This window comes from Chrysochloris asiatica, unplaced genomic scaffold (assembly GCF_000296735.1).
Source record: "Chrysochloris asiatica unplaced genomic scaffold, ChrAsi1.0 scaffold00165, whole genome shotgun sequence".
Taxonomy (NCBI): Eukaryota; Metazoa; Chordata; class Mammalia; order Afrosoricida; family Chrysochloridae; genus Chrysochloris; species Chrysochloris asiatica.
Window position 1 is genome coordinate 7442834 of NW_006408683.1, and position 24784 is coordinate 7467617.

General features: G+C 38.8%; 1 protein-coding gene and 1 pseudogene across 1 annotated transcript in view; one reads left to right on the forward strand and one right to left on the reverse strand.

The window, feature by feature from the left end:
- LOC102826672 overlaps nt 1–5794 on the reverse strand; it is a 22692-nt pseudogene extending 16898 nt beyond the window's left edge.
- Nucleotides 1–24784, forward strand: part of AKT3 (v-akt murine thymoma viral oncogene homolog 3) — a 402599-nt gene that overhangs the window by 167325 nt on the left and 210490 nt on the right. The gene's annotated exons all lie outside the window — the stretch shown is intronic.

Here is a 24784-nt window from a genome sequence, read left to right on the forward strand (position 1 = left end):
TTGTAAGCCAGCCACTTTGTGCCTTTGTAGCTTCCCTCCCCATTTTAGGTGGCCAGTGTCTAAGTTGCCCATCCCTGTCAACCCTATTTACAGAAGGGATAGGTTTAATCCTTGATGTGAAGACTCCTTCCCTCTCAGTTGGTATTTGAGCTACTACATACATAAGTATAGGTCAAGTAAAACAATCTGTTTTGTATTGAAAACTTTTGACTTCCTTGCCATTTGAACATTCTGTATCTATACTATTCCCTCTGCTTTGTGGTGGTGGTGATTATTAAGGGCTGTGGAGTCGGTTCCAACTTATAGGGACCCTGCGTAAGGATTCTGAGGTTGTAAATCTTTACAGGAGCAGAAAGTCTCATCTTTCTCCTACAGAGTCACTGGTAGTTTCAAACTGCTGATCTTAAGGTTAGTAGCCCAACTCATAACCACTATGCTACCAGTTGGCTTCATTCATTATAAATTGTTACCGCTTGTTCCCTATTTCTAGTCTTGTAGGTTTGTTTTACTTTAAATACTTCTGTATCGCATTGAGTCCTGGTGTGGCACTGTGGGTTAATGTGCTGAACTGCAAGGTTGACAGTTCAAGCTCAACAGCTGCTCCTAGGAAGCCCTATCAAGGGTTGCTATGAGTCAGAACTGACTCATTGGCACTTAAGAACAACAACATCTGGTTTGGGAGTCCTGGTGTGGTGCTGTAGGATAAGCACTTGACTGCAAGTTGTGTTTGAACCGCAAGGTTCAAACTCACCAGCTGCTCGGGTCGCTATGAGTTGAACCAACTCCATGGCACTTGACAACATCACATCCGGGTTGAGTTATTTATTAATGGTGTTGTCATGTATGGTAATCTCAGGCTGTCATCTGTTGTTATTGGTTGTCAGTCCAAAGCACACACTTATAGTTCCCCTTCTATATAAACAAAGGAAACACTGACCTTCTTGTGCCATCCTCACAGTTGTTGTTATGTTGGAGTCCATTGTTGCGGCCACTGTGTTAATCAGTCTCCTTAAAGGGGTGTTCCTGTTATCCCTCTAATCCTCTACTTTACCAAACCTGATGTTCTTTTCCAGGGGTGTTTCCTCCTGATAACATGTCCAGAGTCTCCCCATCCTTGCTTCTGAGATGCACACTCACTGTACTTTTTCTAAGACAGATTTGTTTGTTCTGGTATAGTTCATGGTACTTTCAATATTCTTTGCAGACACCGTAATTCAAATGCCTCATTTCTTCTCCATCTTCCTTATTCATTGTTCTGCTTTTACATGTGGATAGAAAATATCATGGCTTGGGTCAAGTGCACCTTACTTCTCAAAGTGACATGTTTACTCTTTCCAACTTTAAAGAATTCCTTTGCAATACATCTTTGGATTTCTTGACTGTTGCTTCTATGAACATTGAGTGTAGATTCAAGTAAAATGAAATCCTTGACAACTTCAATCTTTTCTCTGTTTTTACTGATAATTGTTATTAGCCCATTTGTGAGACTTTTTATTTTCTTTTCACTGAGGTGTAATCCATAGTGATGGTTGTTCAGTTTGTTCTTCATCAGTAAGTACTTCAAGTTCTCTTCACTTTCAGTAAGCAAGGTTGTATCATCTGCATATGGCAGTTTGTTTAACGAGTCTAATCCTGATGTCACTTTCTTCTTCATATAATCCAGTTTGTCGGATTATTTGCTCATCATACAGATTGAATAAACATAGTGAAAACATACAGCCCTGATGCATCACTTTCCTGATTTTAAACCATTCAGTATCACCTCGTTCTGTTTGAACAAATGTACACGTGTATAGGTTCCTCATGAGCACAATTAAGTGTTCTGAAGTACCCATTCTTCTAAATGTTATCCACAGTTTGTTATGATCTACACAGTTAAATGCCTTTGCTTAGTCATTAAAGTACAAGTAAACATCTTTCTGCTATTCTCTGCTTTCAGCCAAGATCCATCTGACATCAGCAATGATTTCCCTCATTCCCTGTCCATTTTTGAATCTGGCATGAATTTCTGGCAGATCCCTGTTGATGTACTGCTGCAACTATTTTTTGAGTTATCTTTGGTAAAATTTTACTTGCGTGTGATAGTAATGATCACCTTTCATAACAATAGGCACAAACACGGATCTCTTCCATTGGTTGTCCAGGTAGCTGTCTTTCTAATTTTAGTGCTGTAGTTCTTATTTAGCCTTTATTTAGTGTAAGAAAAGGTTCAAAGCCCTTGCAATGATTTTAAATCTGCATGTGTAGCAAATGAAGGGGATTATGATTCAGAATTTGTTATGAGAAGGGGTTCAAAGTGAGGGCAAATTTACTTAACATTAAGAAAAAAGTATATTAAGGGAAAGTACAATTTATCTATAATCCAAACATTCCTAACTGAAGACTGTCTGTATTCATCATGTGCCATTTAGAGAATCAAAGAATGCTAATGTCAGTTTGAATACCTGCCCTGTATCTTCGAGATGAGGGAAGGATCGTATGAAATAAACAGAGTGAAAACAAACTGATTGTATTATAAAAATATCAGGTATTATTATGGGCTAGTGTTGTTTCAACTAATGACTTAGGAAGAATCTCTCTACCTTTTATATTAATATCTCTCTTTGAGAAAATATTTTAAATGCTTGATAAATAAAATTTGGAACCCTACCAGTTTGTTAGATACAGTCCTTTAATGTTCCTGGGATTTTTTGTTATTACTCAACCCTAGAAAATTAAAAATGTTGATCATAATTTTAAAATCAGTGGTCAGTATTCTTTATGGGAAGACATTTATGTTGTGTTTGGACTGGTAACCACAAGGTTGGAAGTTCAAACCCTCCAGCTTCTTTCTGAAATCCTATACAGGGTCACAATGAGGTGGAACCGACTCAGAGGCACACCACCACAACAACATACAATAATAGTAATTAAAAGACTCTAATACAAATTGAAATTACATGGAAATTATTACACTTCTGCCATAAGAGTTGTGTTATTCTTAAATATATCACATGAAAAACTATTTACAAGTATAAAAACATGACTGCGTTGTATGCACTCGGAGTGAATTACAAACTCAAATACTGGTGCCTTAATAGTTCTATCTAGTAGTCATAGAAAACATAACTCATCAAGCATAAAGAACAGTTAAAAAATGATTTTTAAACATAATCAGTGGTTTATTCTACAAGGCCTTTTATTAGTAGTAGTTTTTATATTTTCTGAATTTTAATACAGTAAGCTCAAAATCTGTTTTTTGAATTCAGCATACACACAGATATACACATGCATACATACACACTCACACATTCTTTATCAGTGTGACTAGAGATGTCAAAGATATATTGCTCCATCTGGGGACCCCTAGGGAAACTGCTCTACCCTTGCCTTTTATTGCTTGGGGTATATGTTTCCAGGCAAGCTGATGGGCAGATTTTTTTCTGAGAAATAGGGACGATGAAAGACTTAAAAAGTTACAGAGATGGAGAAGTAAAGTCTTATTAGCATTTTGTCAGGGTTAGGTTAGCCTTGTCATTTTGGAAGAACTATAAGAGAACAAAACCTGTGTACAAGCTGAGGAGCTGGTGGGAAGAAGAACTATGGAAAATGTAGCAGATGTGCTGAGAGAGATACAGATGGGGGTGCTACTGAATGGGGTGCAAGGAACTAGAGAGAGAGACAGTGACAGATACCACACCATGCAAAATCCCATCCCTGTAGAAGAGACAGTGATTTGTTAGCAGTTTCCAGATAATTTGCGTAATGTCTACCTTGTATAGTTGTTTTCCTGGGGTGAAGAGTTTGTATTCTTAAATGAATTACCTTTTACTTGTATTAGCTTCAGTGTGTGTCTTTGCCCTTACAACTTAGAGAGACCTAATAGAGAACTAAGGTTAGAGACAAAGTCTCAGTGGCATCAGTTTGGCTGAGACCTTATTCTAAATACTATTTTTTCATAGCCTCTTTTCTTCCCCTTTTCCTGTATCATCATTTAAAAATCGTTAAGTAATCATTCTTTAATTTCAAGACCTTCTTACTTCAAAATTCTGTGATGTTTATTTCTACTGCTTGATTTGCTTTTAATAATAGATATGAGGAGTTCTTTGTGAACTGATGCATCGCTTGGAGTATATCTTTTGAGAATATTGGTCGTAGGTCAGATTTTGCCATCATTGTTAGTGTATTGATAGGTCATGAATTGCTTTCCTAGTGAATATCACAATATTTCACCAAATATTTGCAACTATTTAAGAATTCCCTATACATTAGAAATTCTATTTTGTACCTGTTGAACTTATTAGGAGAACTTCAGTTATTCATAATTAACATGCAAACACCAACTGTTACTTTTGTAGCAATTCTGAGGACTTGTAAAGAAGTATTATAGGTACATATAAATGAGAATGGTTTCTGAAAATAGTAATATTTGATTCTGTGTATGATCCCACTTTATGCTCTTATAGCTTTGTTCTGTTTCAGTTTCAACACTGAGGAAAAAATTCTTCTAGCAAAACAATTAGTTCTCTTATGAACTCCTGGTGTGGTACTATAGGATCAGCATTGGACTGCTAACCACAAGGTTGGTGGTTCAAACCTACCAGCTGCTCCTTGGAAACCCTATACACTTAGCAACAACCACATACTCTCTGTCTTAGTTGTCTAGTTCATATTGTGGGTGGCTTTAACAAACAAAAATGTATTCTCTCCCATTTAGGAGGCTAGAAGGCCAAATTCAGGACTCGAGCTTTAGGGGAAGACTTGCTCTCTGTTTTAGTTTTGTGTGAAAGTCCTTGCCATCAATCTTTTCTTGAGACCTTGAAGTTTTCCTGTGCAGGGAACCTGGGTTTAATGGGCACTCTGTTCTTGGCTCTTATTTCTTGATGTTAGTAAGTCCCTCAGATCTCTGCTTGCTTGTTTAGTCTCTTTTAGATCTCAAAAGAAATTAACTCAAGATACAGCCTAATCCTGTAGATTACATCCTGTCTCATTAACATAACTGCCACTAATCCTGCCACATTAGCATCATAGAGGTTAGGATTTCAACACATAGCGTGTACATCAGATCACAACATGGAGGATAACTACATAATAATGAGAATCATGGCCTAGCCAAATTGGCACATATTTTGGGATACAAATTTCCATCTATAACACTTCCTTGATGGTGGTGGTTATGTGCTGTAGAGTTGGTTCTGACTCATAGCAACCCTGCATAGGGTTTCCGAAGCTGTAAATCTTTACGGGAGCAGAAAGCCTGATTTTGATCTGCTGACTGTGAGTGAAAGGGGAAAAACAACCCCGGTACCGCTCATCAACCACACCTCACTCCAAATGGCCCATCTTAGAGAGCTTTATTCAGGGTGAGGATGATAACCTCTGCGGGAGAGAGAAAGCAGGAGGTGGAAGGGAGGAGAGAAAGAAGGAAGAGAGAGTCAACAGGAAGGGGATTTATATAGGTTCAACAGGAAGGGAGTGGTCATTGCTGGGGTGATTTAGCTCTGGCCTCTCAAAAGCCATGTTGTCCTTTAAACTACGCGCCTTGTAGCTTAGGGCGGGGAAACAGACAAAATGGAGTTGGAGGGAGGGAAAAGGGAAGAACCCGGAAGGCATTGTAACATTGTAACATTTCCCCTTCTTTGGTTAAATAAGAAAAATGAATGGCCGTCTCTATGATCCATGCCCATGGGAGAAGGGACGAAGGTCATTTTTCTGTAGCTACTTCCTGCTGGCATTGGGGCGACGAGGCTGTCTTTGGTCTTGGACCATGGTCGGCAATGGCTTTGTCATTGTTGGCGGTGTTGTCAGTAGCCATTGGGATCTTCAATGGGATACCAAGAAGCGATGGAATCAGGTCAGCAGCTGGACTGGGCTTAGGCCCGCAGTTCTAGGTCTTCAGAACCTGCGATCGAACAAAACGAAGAACACAAGGGGCAACTGCCAGTAAAGTGAGGATAACCAATAGTGGGGTTAGAAAGGGAAGCAGGGAATTTAATAGAGGATTATGGAACCAACTAGCAAAACCTCCATTAATGGGAAATGCTTGCAGTTCCAGTAGCTATGCCCACCCCAATACCTAGTGCTGCTACTAGGGGTAGGATTGCTACTTGGATGACCCTTTTTTTCTGAAGTGATGCTGAGCATTATAGTTAGGAGGGGGTGATGGTTCGAGTCCTCCAGCAGGGCTGTGGAAGGGCTTAACCCTTGAGACGTGGAACCAGCTCGTGAGACCCTCTAGCTTAACTCTGCTGTAGGGGTGGTTAAAATTACTTTATGTGGACCAATCCACTTGGGTTTCAAGGGTTCTTTTGGTAGGCTCGGAGGGGCAATTAGGACCATGTCTCCTGATTGGTAGGAGCAAGGTAATGCAGGAAAAGGTGAGGGTAAAAGTGAGTCCACATGTTGCCATAATAAAGTTCTTAAGTAATTTAAACAGCTTACTAAAAGAGATAGTGGAAGAGCAGATGCTTCAGGGTTTAGTCCCGGAGGTAAGAAAGGGCATCCATACATTAGTTCAAAAGGAGAGATTTGGAGAGGTGCTTTAGGCAAAGATCTGAGGCGTAACAAAGCTAAGGGGAGAAGTGAGACCCAGTCAGCATGAAGTTCTAGGGTTAACTTAGTAAGGACAGCTTTGATTGACCTGTTGGTTTGCTCCGCCTTCCTTGATGATTGAGGGTGAAAGGGGATGTGGAGGTGCCAGGAAATTCCCAATAATTTAGCTAGTCCTTGAGTTATTTGGGAAGTGAATTCGGGGCCATTGTCCGATTGGAGAGAAGTAGGAAGCCCAAAGCGGGGAATAATTTCCTTGAAAAGAAAAGCAGAGACTGTGGAAGCTGGCTTGTTTGTGGTAGGAAAAGCTTCAACCCACCCAGAAAAGGTGTCACTAGAAGTAAAAGATATTTGTACCTTTTAACTTTGGGCATATGGGTGAAGTCTATTTGCCAATCCAGGCCGGGGAGCAGACCCCTGGCTTGGTAAGTAGGGAAAGGGGTGGGTTTAGAAGATGAATTTGTCTTTTGGCAAATTTCGCAGGTGGAGGAAAGATGTTGTAAAAATTGCATAAGGCATATTTGGAATCTATATGAACTGTGAGTCTTTTTTCCGAAGCTAAGGTAAAGGCCCATGTGAGGGCGATCAGCTCTGCTTGTTGATTAGTTGTTTGAGGAGGGAGGGAGCTCTGGTCAATGACTTCGCTTTCAGATACAATGGCATAACCTGCCAGCTTGATTTTATCTTGGGAGAAAGAACTACCATCGGTATACCAAACTAGGTCGGGGGAGGAAAGAGGTCCTTCCTGGATGTGCGAGTAATGTGGCAAGAAAACTTCTAAGGCTTCTAAGCAATTGTGAATCGGTTCCTGGTCTGGCACAGGGAGTAGGGTGGAAGGATTAAGGACCGGCACAACTGGAAGGTTAATGAGGGATCATGGAAGAGTGAAGTTTGAAGCAAAAGAATCCTGCAAGGGGGTAAATCCTGTAGGTTTTTATAGTTTAACAAATCAGCAATAGCATGATGGGATAAGACAATAGTTGGGGCTCCAAAAGTTAATTTTTTTGATTCTTGGATTAAAAGGGAGGAGGCTACAGCTAAACTCCGCAAGCAAGATGCCCATCCTCAGACGGTAGGATCCAGTTTTTTTGATAAATAAGCTACTGGAGCAAATGTAGGGCCTAATTGTTGGCCTAAAACTCCTAGTGCAAACCCTTTATTTTCAGACACATAAAGATAAAAGGGACGGGTGAGATCAGGTAAATACAGGGCTGGGACTTCTAGCAGTTGGGACTTGAGCTGTAAAAAAAAATGGGGTAGCAATAGAAGGGTCTAGAGGTTCATGGGGATTGCCTTTTGAGGCATCATAAAGGGGTGCTGCTAATAGGGAATAATTTGGGATCCAGGCCCGAGGATATCCTGCTAGGCCTAAAAAGGAGAGAAGGTCTTGTTTATTAACAGGCATTGGGGTATCTCTAAGCATTTGTTTTCTGTCAATGGTGATGGATTTGAAACCCAGAGACAAAGACACCCCTAAATATGTAACCTGCTGTTTAAAAAAGTTGGACTTTTGTGGGTGAAACTCAATAGCCTCTTTCTGCAATATAATAAGAAGGGCATACGTATCTTGCTGGACCTCTGCTAGTGATGGGGCGCAAAGTAGATCATCTACATACTGAATACAGTGGAAGGTCCGTAAGTGAACAAGGGACAGGTCTTGGGCTAGGATTTGTCCGAAGAGATGAGAACTATCCCGGAAACCTTGTGGCAAGACTGTCCAGGTTAGCTAAGTGGACACCTTTGATGTAGGATCGGTCCAAGTGAAAGCAAAAATATTTTGGGAATCTGGGTGCAAAAGGATAGAAAAAAAGGGCATCTTTTAAATCAAGGACTGAGAAATGTGTGGTGCTAGAGGGAGTGGAAGAACGAAGAGTGTAAGGATTGGGGATTACTGGATGAATTGAGACTACATTTTAAACTAGGCGGTAGGCCCTGAGCTAATAACTGGTACTTTTTTACAGCCCTTGTGTCATCTCGGCCATTGTACGCTTTAAATGCAACAGCGAAAGCCTCTGCTTGAGGGGTTAGGGGACCCCTTTCTAGCCTCTTAAGTTTTATTTTGATGTTGGGATAGCTCTGACAGAAGAAATGCATCATAATTAACCTTTGGCCATTGGCAGAGTCTGGATCGAGATTAGAATATTGCCGCAGTCCGTCAGTGAGCCGCTGGAGAAACATGGAAGGATTTTCATTCTTGTCTTGGATAATTTCACCAAGTTTGTCATAATTAACTGCTTTCATGGCTGCCTTGTGCAACCCATGAAGTATACAATTAATATACCTATCTCAGTTGACAATACCTGCCTGGGTGTTATAGTTCCACCAGGGGTCCCTATCAGGGACAGCTTCTGCTCCTGCTGGGTGATTGTTATTAGTGAGGTGTTCCTGGTCTGCATGAGCACGGGCCTGTTCCAGCGCTCGCCTACCCTCCTCAGGGTTTAAAGAGTTAGTTAAAACAACAAAAATATCATGATAAGTTAGTTGGTAAGACTGCGTTAGAAATTGAAACTGCTTAATAAAAGTTGCCGAATTTGACGTAAAAGACCCAAGTCTGGATTGAATTAAAGCTAACTCTGCCATTGGAAAAGGGGTATGGACTCGGACAATTCCTTCTGCCCCAGCTACTTCCCGCAAGGGTGCTATTATATGACTGGACTGAGAAAACTCAGGGTCCATTCGAGATTTGGAACGAGTACAAGGGGGCACATACGGAGGGGAGAGGTGGGAGAAGAAGAAGAAGATGGTAAGGAAAGTTCCTGGGGACCTGGAGAAGGTGAGAGAGGGACCAAAGCGGGGGTGGAGGTGCACTTGGGGCTCTTTGATAGGCATCAGCTGGGTCAAATTGGCTGATGGAGTCAAGAGGACAAGCAATGGAACAAAGAGAAGGTCAAAGGTAGGAAAAGCCCTGGATATACAGGATCTCTGACCATTTTCCCTGGCGCTCACAAAAGTTAAGTAGGTCTTGGATTAGACCTGATTCAAACGAGCCATTAGGTGGCCAGGTATTTTGGTTGTCTAATTTGTATTGAGGCCAAATTCAAGTAGATCTAAGCCCTCGAGGTTTCGGAGTATAAACACCCTAAGGGGGAGTCTGCTGGTATGGAGGACCCGGAACCCATAGCAACCAGGAATAAGACAGCGAACAGTGCCTGGAACCTAAGACGTCTCTTGAGATTCAGACAGTGCTCTCGTACCTCAGACCCAATCTGAGGTACGGAGACCCAGGCTCCCAGTGGCAGGCCTCCCTGCCACAAGGAGGGGGTTTGTAAACAGAGGCCGCACCACCCTCTGAGGCGTCCCTCCAGCGGGTGGGGGGCAGAACAGACAAGTCCCGGACTTGTTCCGGTGAGTTCCGAACTCACTATGGAAGACACAGAACCTGGCACCCGGTCTGTGTCCCGGACGGAGTCTTATGTCCTGGTTACTGGGGTTCAAATCTCCATACCCAGGGCATCCACAAAAGGGGACTTACCCAAGCCAGAGGGCTGAAGAATAGTCTGCTGGTGATGGGTGCTGAGAAGGTGTCAGGGAAGATGATCACGGGTGCTGGGAGGGCGTGTTGAAATGAGCGGGTTAGGGCGCCAGGAGAATTGGGGTCCTGGGCCTTCCGATGTTAAATCAGGGGCCTCAATCATCCCACTTCTGACACCAGTGGAAGCGGTAGCTCATCAACCACACCTCACTCCAAATGGCCCATCTAGAGAGCTTTATTCAGGGTGAGGAAGATAACCTCTGCCAGAGAGAGAAGGCAGGAGGCGGAAGGGAGGAGAGAAAGAAGGAAGAGAGAGTCAACGGGAAGGGAGGGGATTTATATAGGTTCAACAGGAAGGGAGTGGGCATTGCTGGGGTGATTTAGCTCTGGCCTATCAAAAGCCATGTTGTCCTTTAAACTACACGCCTTGTAGCTTAGGGCAGGGAAACAGACAAAATGGAGTTGGAGGGAGGGAAGAGGGAAGAACCGGAAGGTATTATAACATTGTAACAGTGAGCTTAACACTTTCTTAGATAAAGGATAATTTAAAAAATTATGTTACTGCACAGAAGAAACATTGTCCTTAAAATACTATACATACATTTGTCAATTTTTTTCTAAGAAGAAGTTTTTAAAATAGTCTAATTTATCCTTGGAGTACTGATGTGGCACTGTAGAATATGTATTGGACTGTTAACTACAACTGGGGTTGGCCATGAAAACCCACCAGCTGCTCCTCAGACACCTTATACCCAGTCACTATGAGTTAAATTCTTAATTTTTTTTGAGTCGGGCTGCTAATCTCACGGTCAACACTTTGAAACTACCAGCGACTCTGTGGAAGAAAGATAAGGCTTTATGCTCCGGTGAAGATATACAGCCTCAGAAACTCTATACAGGGTTGCTGTGAATTGGAACCGGCACACCATCACCTCATAATGCACAATGTTTTTCAGTAGTTTCAGAATCTGTAAATACTTTTCCTAACGTCAAGCCTGTCTTTACTCAACTGAATTGTTGTTGTGTTAGGTGCTGTCCAGTCAGTTCCAACTCATTGTGACCTTGTGCACAACAGAACAAGACACTTCTTGATCCTCCACCATCCTTACAATTATTATGTTTGAGCCCATTGTTGCTGCCATGGTGTCTGTCCATCTTGTGGAGGTTTTCCTCTTTTTGTTGACTCTTCACTTTACCAAGCATGATGTCCTTCTCCTGGTACTGTTCCCTCATAATATGTCTAACGTAGGAGAGAAGAAACCTTGCCTTTCTAGCTTCTACAAAGTATTCTGATTGTACTTCTTCCAAGACAATTTTTTTTATTCTTTTGGCAGTCTGTGGTACTTTGAGTATTCTTCACTAACACCATAATTCAAATGCATCAATTCGATACCAGTTTTCCTTTCTCATTGTCCAACTTTCACATGTATGAGGTGATTGGAAAAACAAAAAAAAGGATGGCAGGTCAGGCGCACCCTAGTCCTCAAACTGGTGTTTTTGCTCTTGGACATTTTAAAGTGGTCTTTTGCAGTATGTCGTTTTATTTCATGACTGCTACTTCCATGATTACCGATCATGGATCCAAGCAAACTGAAGTCTTTTGACAACTTCAATCTTTTCTCCATTTGTCATGATACTATTTTTTGGCCCAGTGTGAGAATTTTCATTTTCTTTACATTCAGGTGTAATCAGTAATGAAGGCTGTAGTCTTTGATCTTCATCAGTATTTCAAGTACTCTTCAGTTTCAGCAATCAAGATTTTGTTATCTGCGTATCGCAGGTTGTTAGTGACTCTTTTTCCAATCCTTAATGTCACATTCTTTTTCACATAATCCAGCTTCTCTTATTATTTGCTCAGCATATAGATTGAGTATGTGTGGTGAAACCCTAACGTATATTTTCCTGATTTTAAGTCATTTCCTATATTCCTGTTCTGTTCTAACAACTACCTCTTTATCTGTGTACGGGTTCCTCATGAGCACAGTTAAGTCAAGTTCCTATATGTAGTCCATTAAATTAGTAGACCTGGTGTATAGGATAAGGGTTGATGGTTCAAACCCACCAACCACTCCTTGGAAACCCTATACAGGGTTGCTATGAGTCTTGCTTCTAGGGAGCGACCAGAGAGTTTGAACCACTGACCTTACAATTAGCAGTCCACTGCTTATCCTGCAGTACTATACCAATATAATTTATAGCAGATAGATAAACATTACATTTTTATCTAAAGGAGCACACAGTTGTCAATAAAATTAATTTATTTCTGATTAGAGAAAAGCCCATTTCCAGGTGTTTTACACGTTTGTTTTTGTACTTTAATATTGTGGTGCTGTGGGTTGATTTGAACCACAAGGTCAGTGGTTCAAGCTCACCTCAGAAACCCTATACAGGGTCTCTATGGTTCGGAACCAACTCGACAGCACTTAACAGCAACAACATATATTGGGATTTGATAAGCAGTAATGCTCTGTTATTGAAGTCTTGCAGGAAGTCTTAGAGGTGATGGGTGTGCTGTGGAGCGGGTTCTGATTCCTAGCGACCCTGCATATATGGTTTCTGAGGCTGTAAATCTTTATGGGTTCAGAAAGCCTCCTCTTTCTCCCACGGAACTGCTGGTAGTTTCTAACTGCTGACCTTGAGGGTAGCAGCTGGACTCGTGACCACTACACTACCAGAGCTCCTTGAATTTTGAAATACACGTAGTAAAATAATGAGTTAGTTTGTATTCAGATTGTATGAGAACTTTTAGATATCGCATCCTCCTCTTGTGCCTAGCATGATATTTGGCACAGGCTACTTAACCAGTATTTAATAAATAAAAAAAATGTCTGGAAAAATTGTTAGGATGCATGCAAGGAACTTTTATTAAGTCTAGTTTATTGATATATGAGATTAACATCTGCTTCAATCAGATATGGGGATTGAACCAGGTGGTCTTAATGAAAGATTATCTTTTTGCTGATGTAGTATCTTTGAAATGGGCCAGTAGACTCTTACCATCAGCCATAGCTAATTCTTTTGGAATTTTCTCCTATACTGTACATTAACTTAGAAAATACTCCATTCATTTGTTATTGAGCTAAAGAAAAACCACTTTACAAAGTGGACACATTGTTTAATTTTGTTTTGCGTTTTACTAGATTGCAGTGCAAGGCCAATAAATTAAACTCAGGCAGTTTTGTTGCTAATTACACACAACTTCTCTTGAGTATCAGATATTCAAATCCATTTTATGAATATGGTAGAGAGAATAACAACTGTAAAACAAAGCAGTGTGCATGTAAGTGACTGTTAGCGTGCATTTCAGAAAGGATAAATGCTCACCATATGGTACAATTACTGTGTCCAAGTTTTCAAATTAGCTTCTCTCATCCTCCTTATTACTGTCTTTAAAAAGAGAGGAAAAAACCCAACATGATTTATCTACTCTGCAGCAGAACTCTTGCCTCAAAACAGCAGCCCAGTTCTGTCCAGTTTTTTTTCCCTTAGCATAATAGAGGCTGTCGGACTTTTTTATACTAATTACTGTGTGAGCCTCAGATGAACCCCCTTCAATTCACAGGGCTTTGTTAAGGGAGGAGCTGTCAATGTGTCTGCCCGTTTGCAGCTGTGCTGTGGCTTTAGCTTGCTTAACATTATGCTGCTTTTTAGACTTGACAGAAGGGGTTTTTTTCCCCCCCCCCCCCTTTTTTTTTTTTTTTTTTTTAAGGCAAAGCAGCCTTGTAGCGAAATGGTTTAAGCAGCTGCATTGTAGGGAAGCACAAAGAAGTTATTATTATGTCTGTTTAGGGGGGTAGAATGGAGGGGGAGATATTCGGCTGCTGTTGATGCCGATTGTTGACTTGCCATCTGCCAGATAGGGAGAAGAAAAAAATGACAGCTCCAGCAGGGTGTTCAAGAGGTTGTTTGGAGAGACGCATAAACATGTGCAGATGTCGAACTGAATAATGGCTAGAACTTGAGATGGTTTATGATGCTGCTGATGTTTGTGCATATACAGAATGAATGTATGTGTGGATTTGGTTAACCAAGGGTACATACTAATTATCATTGTTTTCCCCAGTGCCCCCCCCCCACTTATTTTGTTAATTAGTTTAGAGGTTTAATACTTCCTCTTCCCTCCCTTTTTCTTCTCTAGTTTTAGAAAGTGACTTCTTTAAATGACAATACGAACTTTTTATTTCTCTGTATAGATGACAGCTGATCCATTAAGTTAATGTTAGGTGTGAAAGGCTGGAAAATCAGTCAGGTGAATTGCTATGCTCTTAAGGCACACATTAAAGTTTAACACTGTTATTAAACTGTTATTTGAAATGGAATTGATTTGGTTTTTAGTCTACCACTAGGGGTGAAATAGTACCAAATTCATTTTACTGAGTAGTTTCCTCATACTTTAAAGTCAGATGTTTTTATTTGTGAAACAAAGTTGTATACTAGCCTGACCTACTTGATTAATTTTGGTGTCTTTGATTTTATAATGCAGGCATGCCATACCTTTTTATCATGCATTGTTGAGTTGGTTGTATATTTCGTCTGATCCATTCTTGTCATTAGGTATTAGAGATTTGGAGTATTTTTACATGCAATAACATTTATATCTAGGTTGAAATGAACACACTTATTTAGATGTCTGTTTCACTGCCCTAACCTTAGATCATTGAGAAGAAACACTTTGATTTGGTCAAAATCTTTCAAAGGTCTTATTTACTAGAGTTTATTCAGTAAGAGCTGAATGAGTGAAAAAACAAAAAGACAATCCTTGACTTACCTTGTTGTCCTACTCAATTTGCATTTTTTTTAAAAAGAGTATGTTTAGAAATTTAGAGTTTATGTTTTGACCTTTGATAAATTCATGCTTTCCTAAAACATTTAGGGTTTTGTTGCATAATTGTTTAGAAAAAAAAAAATCTTTAAAGATTAAAGAAATAGTGACCAAGTCAATGTAGAAAACTTTCTCAGTGTCAGTTTCTCCTCAACTGACTCTATCCAGTATTTCCTAGAAAGGCATAGAGAATCATCAGCTACACTGGCCTGTCCCTCTCACATTTAGTTTTTACTTGGATGCCTATGGTATGTTCATATTTTTGTGTATAATTTTATGCTTATATGTACAATTCATCATGTATACATATTTTCAGTTTCATAGTCTTCATATCCCTGCTCAGTTTGGGTGCAAGTAGCATTTCACTTTCCAGGTTATGTTGTTATTGTTATGTGCCGTGGAGTCGGTTCCGACTCATAGCGCCCTGCACAGGGTTTCTGAGGCTGTAAATCTTTACGGGAGCAGAAAGCCTCATCTTTCTCCCGCAGAACACCTGGTAGTTTTGAACTGCTGACCCTGAGGCTACCAGCCCAATTCGTAACCATGTTACCAGGTTATAGGCATTATTAAATGCAAGAGAGTGGCTTGCCACTGGTCAGGCTGCTAGTGAGTGATTGAACACAAAAGCAAGCTTGGACGAAAGCAAACTAGTACTTTTATGCTTTATTCATTCTATTACTTCTCAGTTTTTCAGAGCTGTTTGCCAAATCTTAGTATTACTGACAAGAATACATATTAAAGTGATTAGAATACTTTAGGTAGAGTGCCTTTGATGTTATACAGACCAGATTTAAATATCACTTAACAAGATGAATGAGTGAATTTAGGAGCTTTTTTTTTCTTCTTTTTTTTCTCCCCAGAGCTATTTGACAAATCTTAGTAGTTCAGGCAAGAATACATATGAAAGTATTGGAATACTATAGGTAGAGTGCCTTTGACATTACACAGACCAGACTTAAGAATCACTGAACTAGATGAATGACCTTAGGGAAGTTGCTTAATCTATTTAAGCTTCAAACTCTTCATCTATAAAAAGGAGGAAACAGTAACTGCTGTTCAAGGATCTTGTAAGAACTAAATGAGATAATGCATTTAGAATGTCAGGAGCATATGCTTTATTTTTGCTCGGTGTTATGTGCAAGTCCACGATGTTGGTTTGAACCACATGACCAGTGGTTCAAATCCATCAAGCACTCCTCAGAAACCGTATAGAGGGTCGCTATGAGTGGGAACTGCAAAGTGAACATACAAAGTTCTAGGGGCCATCTAAGAAAATGATTATAGGAATAGGATTATTTTCTAGAACCATGTTTACTTTATGAAATATTGCTGCTTCATACATCTGGAAATAAATTAGTTATTTAAAGAGAATAAAAGAACTATTGTGTGTAAGCACCTTTGGGGTGGGGGTGATGTTAGCTGCTGTTCAGTTGACTCATAGAGACCCTGTGCGTAACCCATTGCTCGGTCCTGTGTTATCCTCATCACCGATTGCAGATTGGACTGTTGTAATCATAGGCTGAATTTCAGAAGGTTGTCAGACTTTCTTCCTTCCCTAGTCCATCATAGTCTGGAAGTGCCACTGAAACTTTTCCGCATCATAGCAACACGCAAGCCTCCACTGATGGATGGGGTGCTAATGGCACATGAAGTGCCTTGTTTGGGAATGGCAGCTAGATCTCTTGCATGGAGGAGGATGAGAATTCTGCCACTGAATGATCACTGCTGAGCTGCCATCCCACTGGTGCACTATGTGTACTTATGCAATAGCTAAGTTTCTGAGAGTGGTATGGGGTCTTGGGGGACTACCCACTGCCATCAAGTGAATTTAGACTCAGAGCAACCTCATAGGGCTTCTGAGACTGTAAATCTGTAAAGGAGCCGACAGCCTGATCTTTCTCTCTCAGAGCAGCTGGTGGTTTTGAACTGGTGACCTGGTAATTAGCTGCCCAATTCCTAATATACAGTGCCACCAGGGTCCTTCGAAATTTCTGTTTTAGTTTCAAAGAATAAACTAGTTATACTCAAAACAATACACATCAGTTTGGATGCTATACAGTGCAATGCTTATTTCCTATTGGACTATTTAAATGTTTAGTGACAAACTGGTGATAGTATATGAATAACACAGTAAAGTGTTAGAGTCTTTAAAAAGAAATTAATGGCACCATGTTTACTAAAAATAAACAAGTAGAAATACCCCACAGTACATGAAATGTTGTATCACAGATTTTTGTTACGTGCTGTCAAGTTGGTTCTGACTCATAGCCACCAAGTATAGGGTTTCCAAGGAGTGGCTAGTGGGTTTGAACCACTCACCTTGTGGTTAGCAGTCCAGTGCTTATTCTGCAGCACCACCCCAGAACTCCTATCATCACAGATTAGGATGAAACTATTAACTATGAAAACATTTCCACCTATCCGTGAAATTGTACTTTGTGTATTTTCAGGATTTAACTCAGCAAACTTTAGGAACTTTTAGCTTTAATGGTATATAGATGGATTTGAATTGTGCCTCAGAAAAATCCTGCATGAATAGTAATTTTTACAAATATTGGCCAGTATGCTAAAAACAGAAGAGTATTTCACTGTCTGACATATTCTTTAAGGCATCTTGCGAAATGTTTTGGCTTAAAATTTTTAATGTGTTTTAGTTTCAAGGAAATCTGATTAAAGATGTTGGTAAACGTGGTAACACTCTTTAGAACAGAAGATGATTACGATACAAAGGCAGGAAAGGCATAAGCCGTGAAGTGCATGCATTTTGTTGGCTAGGCAAGTCACTTATTTGCTTCAGACTGGAACACAGCATCAAAGTTCATAATTTTATATTTTAAGTGAGAGCACATAGAGCAGCAGCTGTTGTTTCCTGGCATCTTTCTGAAGAGATATTTAAACTAAATACATATATTTATTATAAAGAAGGATTTCATGAATTGGCCTTCTTTCCCTTTTCTGCGTTATGCCCAATTGATTGTTTAGAATGTATTTTATATTTTAGAAAAAAAAAAAAAAAGGCACTTAATGTTAAAAATTTGTCTTTGATCTTTATATTATAAACTTTAAAAATGAAACAAGCAAAAAACCTTTTTAATTCCCACAATACAAGTACTTAAAACTTAGTTTATATATGTTATGCCAGAGTAGAGAACTATATCATAAACCATAGAAGAAAATGCTTTTTTTCAAAGTAATTACAAATTCTAAATAAAAGTATATTTCTGTTAAATGGCAGCTATGTTAGATAGATTTGCTTATTTGCTGGTAATAACTTTTATTTCCCTTCACTTACTCTTAGAACTTACAATTCATTCACTCTCAAGATAGATCTGTTTTTTTTTTTTTTTTTTAGGTAAGAATTTTTTTTATTTGTTTGTTTAAGGGTGGTGATGGTGCAGTTGTGTCTTAGATAGTCACTAATTAAATTATACCAAAAGCTCTGACATGCAGATTGTAGCGCTTTCATATATTATTTAATTACAGTCTTTCTCACCAGTGAGTTATATAGGGGTAGTTACTTAGTATTTTATACATTTAAAAAACTATTTGACAAGTCAGAACCAGAAAACTGTTCTTTTAGTTGGGGGTGAAATAGCACTTTCTGAGGAAAAGGAATGAAGCATTGGCAAATGTAAATTGATCATCTCTATGCATGGGAAGGTTTTTCAGCCTAGAATCATGAAAACTTGGTGTGTGCTTCGACCCTCCACTGCCAATTTGCCATTTATATTATATTTTATTAATAAAAGAATTATTTGTCACAGAGGCTCTTATTGGCTGCTGACTCCTTTTAAGAAGAAACTTGATCACATGTAGTTCAGGGCTGAACGTTAATCTCATAGAATGACTTTATTTTTATTGAAAGATGTATGTGTTCTGATATCATGCCGTTAAAAAAAGAAAAAACACCCAATTATTCTACAGAGAACATTGCAGTAGAAAGAAACCTCATAGAGTGTTTTCACAGAATCATCTGTGTGATTTTTCATCTCATTTTACACTTATTTTGGATGACTTCCATGACACTGAGGTTTTCAGGCATTTTCCCTTAATGATACCTTCGTTTTAAGGAAATGTTCTTAAAATTATTGTTTGAAATATTTGAAGACAAGCTTTATTATGCCAGTAGAGATTCAGATAATGATGAATAAAGGAATATTTATCTATGAGGAACAAATGCCTTTACAGGCTTTTGGAATTCTGTTTTTTATATAATAAGTTTTTATTAGAATGGGAGGTAACAATTGTTTTCTGAACTTTCTGCCTATGTGTTAGGTAATACTGCCCTCAGAGGGCCAAGGTAAGTAAATTCATCTTTACCATTCAGTAGCAGCTTTTCTGTTTATTTGATCTATAAGCTTGCTTTAGGGAATAATAATGAGCTCACATGAATAACTGAACAGTGTTTAATTTGTTGTTACATTTCTTTGGTTTCTTCTGTTCTTTTTTAATGTTAGATATATCTGTACCCTTCAATTTGATGACAACATTTGAGCACGTTCTGTTGTTTTTTTTTCCAAAGAAAATGATAATAGATGATTGGCCACAAATTGACAAATTAGATTGGTTTACAAGGAGAATAAGAAAATTATATTTAGGAAAGCTAGGGTGGTTTTCCCTTTTTTCTCTGTGATAACAAACTTTCTGGTATGAAAATTATTAGGATCCAAACTTTGGAATATACAGTGTGTATTCATTGAAACGGAAGTATCTTTTCCCTTCAAATTTATAAACTTTAAGTATAATCGACATCTTTAAAATACAATACAAACCAAGAATACTTTCACTGGATGTGCAGTTGTTATATGTAAGTATATATATATATGCCAGAAAGGAGCTCTGGTAGTGTAGTGGTTACGAATTGGACTGTGAACCTTATGGTCAGCAGTTCGAAACTACCAGCTGTTCTGCGGGAGAAATATGAGGCTTTCTACTCCCGTAAAAATTTACAGCCTTGGAAACCCTGTACAGGGTCGCTATGAGTCGGAACCGACTCCACGGTACATCACAACAACAACATATATGCCAGAAGTTAAAATATCTGATGACCCCTCCCCACTTATAAAAGCCTCATATTAATGTGTGATCTAGCATGTTTCTGAATTAATAATATTTGAGGTAATTAACCTGTACAATACAAAAGAAGACTTGGAAATTACCAATGTCACATTAATGACAAATGCTTATATTAGTTCTCCTTTTGTCTGTAGTAGTAACTTTCCTATTAGATAATTTGAAAGAAACACTGAAGATGTTTTGTTGTCAATTCAATGGGTTGATTTTGATATTTTTCCCCCTCCTAGACTTACTTGCTAATGAATTAATGAAGACAATTTCTGTGACAGACTGATCGGTTTTTAAATAACAATTTCAATTGGTGGAGCACAAATATGTAACATGATTATCAGTAATAATGAGGGAAGGATAGATAAGCAAATTGGAAAACAAAAATTGAAAAAAATTTTCCACAAAAACCAGCTTTGCCAAACGAATGTGGAGTAGTGATTGGACAAATGAAATGAACAAATTCAATTTTATTTTAAACATGTGGTTTACTCTTTTGTTGTCTACTATAGTAAACATATTACTCACTTACTAATTAAGTAAATGTCTCTGTACGTTAAGCACTGGACTGCGAACCTACAGAGACACTGAACTGTTGGTAGTTCGTCACTGGCACTTTGCAATCCTTGTTTGGTTTCCTCATCCATACTTTAAGATATTCTGTTTGTGTAGTGCTTACTGTGAGTCAGACATTGCTCTATGTGCTTTGCATATATTTATTTCTTTGCGTCAACCTTATGAGGTAAGTACTATTATCACCCCCATTTTCCAGATGAGGAAAATGAGGCCCAGAGAGATACGATGGCTCAAAGTCACATATAATATAGCGTGTGGCAGAGATGATATTTGTGGCATTCTAGCTTCAGAGTGTGTACTTATAGCCACTGGGGAATTGAGGCTCGTTTTGAAAGCTTGAGCAGTGTGGTGTACCAGGATCTTGCTAGTGTGAGTAGATCTTTATTCCAGTCTCCACTCTGCCTTTTACTTAGCTGTTGCCAGTGTTTCTGCAGCACAGCGTGGCTCTATGAAGAGTGAGGAGGTGCTAGTCCTATTATACTCCCTGGTGTTATCGTGAAGAATGGCTGAGGCTCAGCACATTGAGGTTTCCCTTCCTTCTTCTTTGCTTTAGGACTTCTTCTTTCATCACTTAAACTCTCTGTCTCAATAAGTATGTTGTTTAAGGCAATGGAAGAGAGACACTACAAAGGGCATGGACTGTTCAAAATCTTGATCAACTTTATACTAAGAGACTTTATAGTTTGATCAAGTGTTAGTTTTGATCCCATGTTATTAGAAGTTCATTATTGGAAAAACTCTATTAGTGAGGTAAAACCCTATTATATATTACTGACTTTTATTCTCTAAAGCAGTGATTTAATATAGAGTTGGGTAAGGTTTTGTTCCTGCGAAGATTTTAAAAGCCTCGGAAAACCAATACAAGATTACTTTGAGTTGGTACTGACTCCACAGCACTAAACAACAACAACAAAGTTTGAGCCCCCTGAGAGTTTTTAAAAATAGCATGCCCCCACCCCCTCGAGTCTGTTAATTTCCAGCTGCTGCCACAGGGAGACACCAGTTGTTGTTGTATATCTTACCTCATACCTATCCAGGTGTGTTATAGCTGAAAAATGTATTGGAAATCACAACTAAATAGGGTTTATGTGGAGACTCCTCTGTTTAAGAGTACTTTTTGGACATGACTAATTCCTTATTTTGAATAGTGTAGGTAGCTTTTAAAAAAATTGTTATTACTCATTTACTGATTATTGTCAATCTGCTCTGTGCATCGCCTTGCAGTAGGTGAATCAGTTTGCATTAAGGACTCACTGTTTCTGTATTTGATATTCATTAAGGCTATACTGTCATATATCAGTATCTATCACTGCAATGATATACATATATATGAAGTATTTTCTAGGCTGTAAGCAGTATCACAAACTTTATAAATAATACTATATTAGTCTAAATATGTATATTAAATATGGTATGGTAAAACAGAAAATATTTACAGAAAGTTGAAAGTTTTTAAACAATTATCTTTTTAAATTGACCCATTTCCTTGAAATATAGCAATTCTATGACCACAGTTACTTTGTGTTCAGTGCAGTGTGTGGAGTTGGAGAGTTTTCTATAATACAGAAAGCAGATTGCTGTTGTTGTTAGGTGCCATCGAGTCAGTACCGACTCATAGCGACCTTATGCACAGCAGAACGAAACACTGCCCGATCACAATTACAAGAGTGGAAATGTAAGTAAAATGCTATGTTAGCTCACATTAACCCAGCAGGAAGTTGCATACAGATTAATTCTGCACAACATATCTCCTGCTATGTAAACTCATTTTGCAGTTTATTCTTCATTAAATGTCAAGACGCTATTTTTCTGTTGGCTAGTTGTGTGAACTCTGTACTCCCTCCCTTTCTCTTTCTTTTCTTCTTTCCCTGTCAATACACACCTTGCTGTTTTCATAGAATACAACTTGGTCCTAAACCTCTTTTAAGATATTCTTTTTTTAAAACTATGAATTGGGTAAAGATTTGCAGAGCAATTTGTGCTTCTAGTCAACAGATTTTGCTGTGTGTCATTGATTGCCATTCCCACAATGTAACATACTTTATCTCACTTCTCATTTTGTTTCCCATTTCCATTCCTTCTTTCCTTCTTCTCTTCTAATCCTTCCAAACTTGGAGTTGAAAAGAATAGTTGGTAAATATTGTATTTTAGAGTGTAATATATTTCCTGAAATAAAGGAAACCACTTTATGTTAACCAATTTATGGACTAGCATGAAACAGTTATAAGAAGGGTTAAAGATAAATGGTAATTGTGCAATTTTCTAAATATCAAGAAAAAAATTGTAAAGCAGGTAAAATGTTGACAGACTGGCCATTTTGAGGTCTTTGGGAAGTTGGCGTTTGAACATCTTGTGGTATTCAGTGCATAGGTATTTTTCTTATCATTACTTGAGCTTCAAAGCAAAGCATGGACCCCAGCCTTATTAGGGAGTAGATATAAAAACTATACTTGATGTAAAATGACGAGTTCATGCATTATGCAGTGGAAGCAAAGTTTCTTGACTATACTATACTTTTCAAAATAATCATGAAGGAGCATATGGGGTAAAACAGAAGAATGTGGGTGCATCTGGAATGCTTTTAAGGCATCTTGGAAGCACAGTGCAAAATCACCAAAATTGTAAACACATTCCATCTGGCCAGTTGCATTGGTAACATTGACCAGTGCAAGAGCAGACAGCTCTCTCAATGATACAATGCAATAGGCTGATAACCTGGGTGAAATCAGCTTAAAGGGACATCTGAATGTTTTGAAATATGACCTTATTAATCAGTATAATGCAGGAAGCCACCAGGAAAAAAAAAAAAAAAAGACAGATGTGATCAGTATCTTAAAATCTGAAAGCTCAGATGTATTATGTTATACTAGATGAAAGTATTATCATAAACAATCTTACTGAACTTAGGCTTGCATTGTCACCAGGCTTCAAAGAGGGATAGGCAGTGCCTTGTCTTGGAAATCAACATAACAGCCAACAATAATTCTTTCAAGAAATACTGAAGGATCGTATGCTGATAGTTCTCCCAGTACCCTTCTCCATGGTAATACATAAAACCAACTTCCTTGGAAATACAAGGAATAGGAGATACTGCCGTCCCTCAGTATGACTTCCTGGGCAACCCAGACTGGTGGTGGTGGTGGTTATGTGCCATGGAGTCGGTTCCAACTCATAGAGACCCTTCATAGGGTTTGCAAGCCTGGAAATCTTTATGGGAGCAGAAAGCCTCATTTTTCTCCCACGGAACAGCTGGTAGTTTCCAACTGCTGACCGACTCGTAACCACTATGCTATTTAAGGCATTTTTATGATGAGTTTTAGCTGCTCAAATCATCACCTTTTCTCTAGTTTTACACTCTCAAAGTTTTGTGCTGGCTTTCAGGTAGTGCGAAGACTGTGGCTTTTCCTATTCATTGCTGTATTCTCAGTATTGGTGTATAATTTCATAGTATGTATTTGTTGAATGAATGAATGGATATATTAGAAACCCAGTTTCCCCAATTCTAAATAAAATATTTAAAGAACCCTATTCTGTTGCATGGAGTCCTGGTGTGGTGCTGTGGGTTAATGTTCCAGACCTCAAAGCCATTTGATCTGCAAGGTTGGCGGTTCAAGCTCACCAGAGGCTCCTGGGAAACGCTATACAGGGTTGCTGTAGGTCAGAATCGACTCAGTGGCACTTAACAACAACAACATTCTGTGGCATATCTGCTCGTGGGTGAACTGGGCACGGTTTGTAGGTATCTCCCAATTTTCATAGAATATCCACGCACATCCAAAGCTGGTTGATGAGAATCAGTCAGGAAGATTGTTTAGATGGCACAATAGAATCTAAAATTTGTGATTTGCTTAAGGACAAGGAAAGAAAATGTATGGGGAATTATAACCAGAAAGTTTAAGTTTGCAAGAGTTGGAATATCTAATCAATATATGTTTAATTACAAAACAACAACAAGAACCCCAAACCCAGACCCTTTGCCATCAAATTGATCCCAATTCATAACCCTAGAGGATAGGTTATAACTGCCCACAGGGTTTCCAAGACTGTAATCTTTAAGGAAGAAGACTGACATATGTTTTTCAATGGAACATCTGGTGAGTTCGGACAGCCCAACATTTGGTTAGCAGCTGAGTGCTTAACCATTACACCATTAGCCTCCTTAGTTTTAACATAAGAACCTATAAAATTCAAAAGCACTCATATATTCATTTTTTTTCCCCCATTCACTACATGTTTTGGCAATATTCTTTTTTTTTTTTTTTTTTAATTTAAGGTTTTTATTGTGGATTGAGTGAAAGTTTACAGGGCACATCATCAGTTTC